The 6,115-nt window shown below is 40.1% G+C and overlaps 1 protein-coding gene and 1 long non-coding RNA gene across 3 annotated transcripts in view; one reads left to right on the top strand and one right to left on the bottom strand.

The window, feature by feature from the left end:
- Positions 1-562: 562 nt before the first annotated feature.
- The window catches only part of LOC116853287 (multidrug resistance protein homolog 49), an 81,953-nt gene continuing 76,400 nt past the window's right edge, over positions 563-6,115 (top strand). For both annotated transcript variants that reach the window (XM_032834290.1, XM_032834285.1), the window contains exon 1: positions 563-849. The gene's annotated coding sequence lies outside the window, so the exon portion shown is untranslated. The remainder of the gene's footprint in view (positions 850-6,115) is intronic.
- Positions 843-1,448, bottom strand: LOC116853289. The gene is made up of 3 exons (XR_004379945.1): positions 1,344-1,448; positions 1,196-1,256; positions 843-1,126 (listed from the first exon to the last, which is right to left on the bottom strand). It is a non-coding gene; the product is annotated as an uncharacterized LOC116853289 (long non-coding RNA).

Here is a 6,115-nt window from a genome sequence, read left to right as displayed (position 1 = left end):
TATATATATATATATATATATATTAATATATGATATATATATGATATATTTTATGGGAAATATAAGTTAAATAAAGTGTTTTATTCATCTTAAATAAGACTAAATACTTCTTATGAGTTTTATATGAAAAATTTTTTATTTCTATAATTTTTTTTAAATTTACCAGCTCTTTAAAATTACTTACAAACTTACCGTAATTTACCGAGTAAGTTATTGTCACAGATTGGGTCATTTTCATCTCTATTCTGAATGCATCGGCAAGCCACGTGACGATTCTCTGCCCTCGTCGCAGAAACGAGGAATTAAGCCAATCTACGACAATTCAATACGAAGAGAGACAGCTGAATAGTAGTAATAATCCATCTCGGTAATCGAACGGCAAACAAATCGGCCGAGTTTAACATTTGATGCAACAATAATTTGTCACCATTTCACGCGCGTTTCTCAAGCAGGCCGCTGTCGCGAACTATAATTGAGACTGATCGATTGTTTAAAGGAGCCTGGCGTTCTCGAATGCACTCAGTGCAAAACAAATGCTGACGAGTATAACCCCGTTTTCTCTCTTTTTCTTTTTGCAGATTTTAGATACGACCGTACGGAGAGGAGAGGAGTGAGCTAAAGTAGTCGAGTGATAGCCACGTTATTTCAGTTGGTTCATAATTTTCGTGGCGTATTAACGCAGAGGTAGAAAGCGAGAAACAGAGAAAGAGGAAACTGACAAATTTGCATATCGCAACCGGACAAACACACAGTCGTATGTCGTGTGAGAACCGGACAACGCTTTAATTTACGAAGCCCTAGCAATTTTCGACTCACGCGCCAAACCAGGCGGAGCTTTTCAACATAATGGTAAGTGATACAATTCTCGCAATTCGCAAAATCATTCTCATATACCGCTGAATTATAGTTGCAAAGCAGTTTGTGCGCTTCAGAATCTCCTCAGAATTTAACCTCTCTTTATAGTATGATTTCACAGGATGATTTAAGACGTCTGCGCGATTTCCCGCAGACTGAGAAGAGATGTTCTTTTTTAAACAAGCATATCCACAGATTTCTTTCCTCATTTCTTACTGTTTTCCTTGAAGAATTTTAAGAAACAGAGTACGAAATGTCTAATTTGTATTCCCTGCGAAAGAGATACAATAATTTAAGTAAAAATTTAAAGAAATTTTCCGAAAGGAATATAATGTCTTACCGTGAAACTTTTTCGGATCATTTAAGAGACGAAAAAGAGGTATAAACAGGATTAACAAGAACTGAAACAAAAGACACGGTAATGTTTCGCTGCCAAGTCTTTCTGATCAATAAGATTGTGCGTCTCACGCAAAGGTCAAATTTTTTACCTGTCCGATACTACGCTTCGCCACTGGCTAGTATTGATAGATGTGATAAGCAGTTCGTGCATGCATGGTCATGCACATCAAGATCGTGACATCAAGAAAGTATCTGAAACAAATAAAATAGGGTACCGTTACTTAGACTCTATATTACGAGAAACTTTTTAAGAATTTATACAAAATCTAGTATATACACGCAAAAAAATCTCAGTTGTTGCGAGCGAATATGAACCAACTGAAAATTAGGTGATCAGAAGCGATATTTCTGTTTTGAAAATTAATATTTTTTTTTAAATAACTAAACTATTTTTTTATATAATTTTTCGTATAAAAAAAGAAAAATGAATCTTATTAAGTCTTGTGTTCACAGTGTTAGAAATCAGTTCAAGAAGCATTAACTAATCAATTTGCCGCTTTTCCGTAAAAGCCACAAATTGATTGATTGATATGTGCATATTTTCATGTGAGGCTTTCTTTCTCATGTTGGTAAAACTGCATGTGAAAATAAACTTTGTTATCATTGAAACTTGGCCGATTTGCTGTCTCATACGTCATTTACTTGAAAAGTACGTAATGTGTTGAGCTTTTTAATATTATTCTTTTTAAATTTTTTGTTCCTTATATTAAAAATTTTAAATGTAAAATTAAAATTGTAATTAAAGCGGATTTATTGTTTGACATATACACGCATATGTCAAAATGACTCCGCAAAATTCATAGACTTGTTATTTCAACAGTATCACTAATCCGCAGATATTAAAATTATTGCCTAGAAGTTTTTGTTGGTACCACCATTTTCCCATCTAGTTTTCGGGAAAATGTTTTGTAATAACAAAATATAACCGGACAAACCGGACAGTAACATCATATAAAACTAGATACACGAAATACACAATTTAATAAGAAATTAATTACAATATCATTTTCCAAACACTATTTTAAAACAGACTGGTTAAAATAATACAAAAATTACTATTGTTTATAAAATATATTATATTATTGAAAACAAAATTAAATTTTTTATACATGATATTTATAATATTTTATACATGTGAAATTCGTTGTAAACGTTTTGATAAAATATTTAAAACGTTTAATAACATTAAAATGAAAAATTTTAACCTTTATTAAACATAAAATATATGAAATATAATTTGTGATATAACATTAATATTATAATCTAAAAGGCATTTTATTAATTAAATTTGTATTTCTCTGTATTTCTTACTACTTTTAATAGATTTGGCATACTTTACAAATTCATTATATGACATGTAAAAATTAATGACAGTAAATAATTCAACTTTGACCAGTTCAACTTCCATTCTATTTCTTGATTTTGTTCATGCTTGCTGCATTAAACTGAAAACTCTTTCTGGGAAAGTATTACTTGTTTGTATTGAAAGTATAACCTGAACTATTTTTAGTAAGTTGTTTGTAATAAAATTACACTTTTTGAAAATATCTATCCATGCTTCTCGCACTGCTTCTCGCAGTGCATGATCGTTAATGGACGCTTGGAATAAAAACACATCACTGAAATCCAAACTCTGTTTATAAATTTTTCTCTTTATGATATAAATTGCATTTTATTAGTTGGATGTATTTAAAAATTGGACATATGATATCCGGTTTAACTAGTCAACAGGACGCCGGACAAAACTCCTAAAAAACTGATAGTCCGGGTCAAAACCAGACAATCGACAACCCTCATACCTCTTGTCCATAACCTTGCTTTAATTCTTAAACCGTAAGAAATTGACCAACCACAGTTGATTATTTTTAAAATAATCGACTGTGGTTGATCAATTTATTACGGCCTAAAGATTAAAGCAATATTGTGGACAAGGGGATAAAAGATTTCTGTTCCTACAGCAGAGTTTTGATCTCTGAGGAACCGAAAATTCGGTTGCACTAACAGAATTGTTTTTTCCGTGTATTTTTATAAGACAAAATAGATATTTATAAACATTTATTTATTTGACTAATTAATAATGATTAATCGAATCACACCGTTATTGTATATAAGATATTGTTCTTCTCGCAATCGTTAAACCGTAGTTCCGCGACTTTACATAACTCGATATTCGCAACGATCGCGATACATATTGCGGCGTGCAGCCTATTTACATAGTAAGCTATATCCCGAGTCGCTCTTCAAGTCGATGACCTTCCCCATGGTCAGCAAAGTGAACGTCTTACGAATTCGTTCGGTTACTCCGGCCTGCTTGTCGAACGCATGGAAATTTCCACTCGATCCGGAGAGACGCCCCAAAAGATTTATACCCCACCGCCTGCCGGCTATATTCTCGCGCGCAGAACTGCTTGTCATTCATGTAAATACCAGGGGGATTACGTTCGCCTGGTTCCTCCCATTAATCAACGTTTCCTGTTGCACTTAGCAGATCAGTTTGCGCGCCGGACCGCCGCGAGCCGCGCAATTCAATTTGTTTGTCGCGCATTTCGGGGACGCTTTAGGGAAAAGAAGGAAGAAAGGAAAGAAGGGAGGAGAGAAGGAAGCAAGAAAAGGAGGAAGAAAGGAGGAAGGAGTCGGTCTTTTCGAAAAAGGACTGTGCGAAATTACTTGGGGATCGAGAAATCCCTCGAGGGGAGGGGAGAGCCGGAACGGGGGTGTCGTGGGCGTTGAGCGTACTTGTGCCTCTTAATTGTACCTTGCGGGGAGTCACGATGACACGGCGTAATGTTATCGCTCGCGTAATGCGTACGTATCGTCGAGAGACTGACATAGAAAATTAACCTGTGAAATTGATCGTGCCATGCAGATTATCGCGAGCGTGGAGCAACAGGCACTTGCGTGCGCTGCAAACGCGAGAAACAGGCGTTCCATTCGGCGAACCGGTTCGCTTTGGCGAATCCCTGGTGTGAACCAGTGATACCACAAGTTTATCGATTGTCGTCGTTACGATCAAATACAAGACACAGAGGGGCGTGGATGGAACTTTCGTCCGTCCGCGACCGATCTCGGCTTGCGTTGCGTATCAGAACGGAGATAACGTTCCATAAGCCGAGTGTCTCATAGACCTGTTCTAAGTCGTTTGTCGGGGTGCAGCCGATGAGCCAATCAGAGGATTTATTTTTCGAGACGAGTTCTTTTCATTGGACCATCGACTGCGTTCCGACGTCCGACAGCGACATACGACGTATTGTAGAACCGGCCATAAACACGATCTCGGCTTCATAAGTATGAAACAGGACAATTAAAGCAGCGTCGCGTTTCACGTGTGCGATAAAAGTGAGCGAGCGAACGGGCGAGAATGAGCGCGCTGTTGTGGTCGTTGGATGAGAAACGAGATCGACATCGGGTAAACATTTCTCTAACGGAAATTAATATATGCGAGAGGGCGTCTGTTGTCTGAACCTGTTTTTACCGAAACAACGGACTTCATCACGCCGTGGAATATCGAGTGGTTTCGCAAAGTGACGAGCTCCGTTATTTTCGTAGAACGTGTCCCGTTTTTTTCACCGAGGCGTCACTATTATTATTCCTTCCTTTCTCTCTTCCTCTCTCTTTCTCTCTCTCTCTCTCTCTATCTCTCTCTCTCGGAATCAAACACGCAAATCACGATTCGCGATAATCGTCGGACTAACCTCGTTCGCGAGTTTTGGCACGTTGACACGTGGGAAATGCGCGCGTGAATTCGAACGCGGCGGGAAACCTACAGCGAATAAATGCACACCTTGGACCTAACTTAACCCAACCTTTGACCTCCGAACTCCTCGTTTCCTTCTCGCACGATCATGCTTGGAAGGCGCGCCAAGGATCCGCGCGGGCTTCCGGTTGATTCATTAGCTAATCTGAGCGACCGCGAAATTCCGCTGTGAATTCCTTGCCCGGCCCCCGGCGCGTCCCCAAAGACTCCCCGGTGTCTTATCTCGTTTACCGGCAGAAACGCTAACGCCAGGATGGCCAGCGATTAATGGATTTCTCATTGTTTCTAAGCGATTGCTACTTGCATTATGCAAGAATGCTCGCCCTCGCGCGTTGTTGTTGTTGTTGTTGTGGAAGACTTCGGACGCGAGAGTCCGAACGCCATTATTTCGACACGCAGCGAATTTTCGAAAGCGAGTTTCCGAGAGCGTGTTTCGCGCGGATCGCTGCGAATGCGGACTCGAGCGCGAATTCCGCACTGATTCCCGCCGTTTGAACGATCGATCGGAATTTCGTGAGATGAGAGCGACGAGCGATCACCGGCGAAGGGAGCCTTCCTTTCCTCACGCAAAAGTATCATTATCGTAATTGCCAGTCTCTGTGTGTCGAAAGGCGCGGCCTCCTACACGAGAGGAGCCATTCTTCATTGTCATTCGGCAACGCCAGTCCACTTGAGACGCATTCCGATAGAAACGTCTAATTATCGAGTCTATAACGTATCGTCGCAGGAGGAGGGACCAGACGTAACGCATGAGAGGAAAAAAAAGGAGACGGACAGAAGGAGAGAAAGACCAAAGTTACACTGCCACGCGAGCTTGACCGTGACTAATAAGTGGTCGGATGAAGCCGACCTTGTACCACAACAACGGTATTTAATCACCGTCACGAAGCGCGCCGGTCACCGGCATAACGCGCGACTGAACAGCGCGTTTTTCCCGCGGCGTTTTTCAACCCGGGAAGAGCAGTTAGGCGAGGCAGAATGCAACGGCCAGGTCTCTCGGCAATTCGCTCACGGAGCGCAAAATGAGATCGCCTCTCTCTTTCTCTCTTTCTCTCTCTCTCTCTCTCTCTCTCTCTCTCTCTCTCTCTCTCTCTCTCTCTCTCTCTC

This window comes from Odontomachus brunneus, unplaced genomic scaffold (genome assembly GCF_010583005.1).
Source record: "Odontomachus brunneus isolate Ranch 3 - 2012 unplaced genomic scaffold, Obru_v1 Obru_scaffold_301, whole genome shotgun sequence".
Lineage (NCBI taxonomy): Eukaryota > Metazoa > Arthropoda > Insecta > Hymenoptera > Formicidae > Odontomachus > Odontomachus brunneus.
Note: the sequence above shows the minus strand (reverse complement) of the source record. Positions and strands in the feature narration are given on the sequence as shown.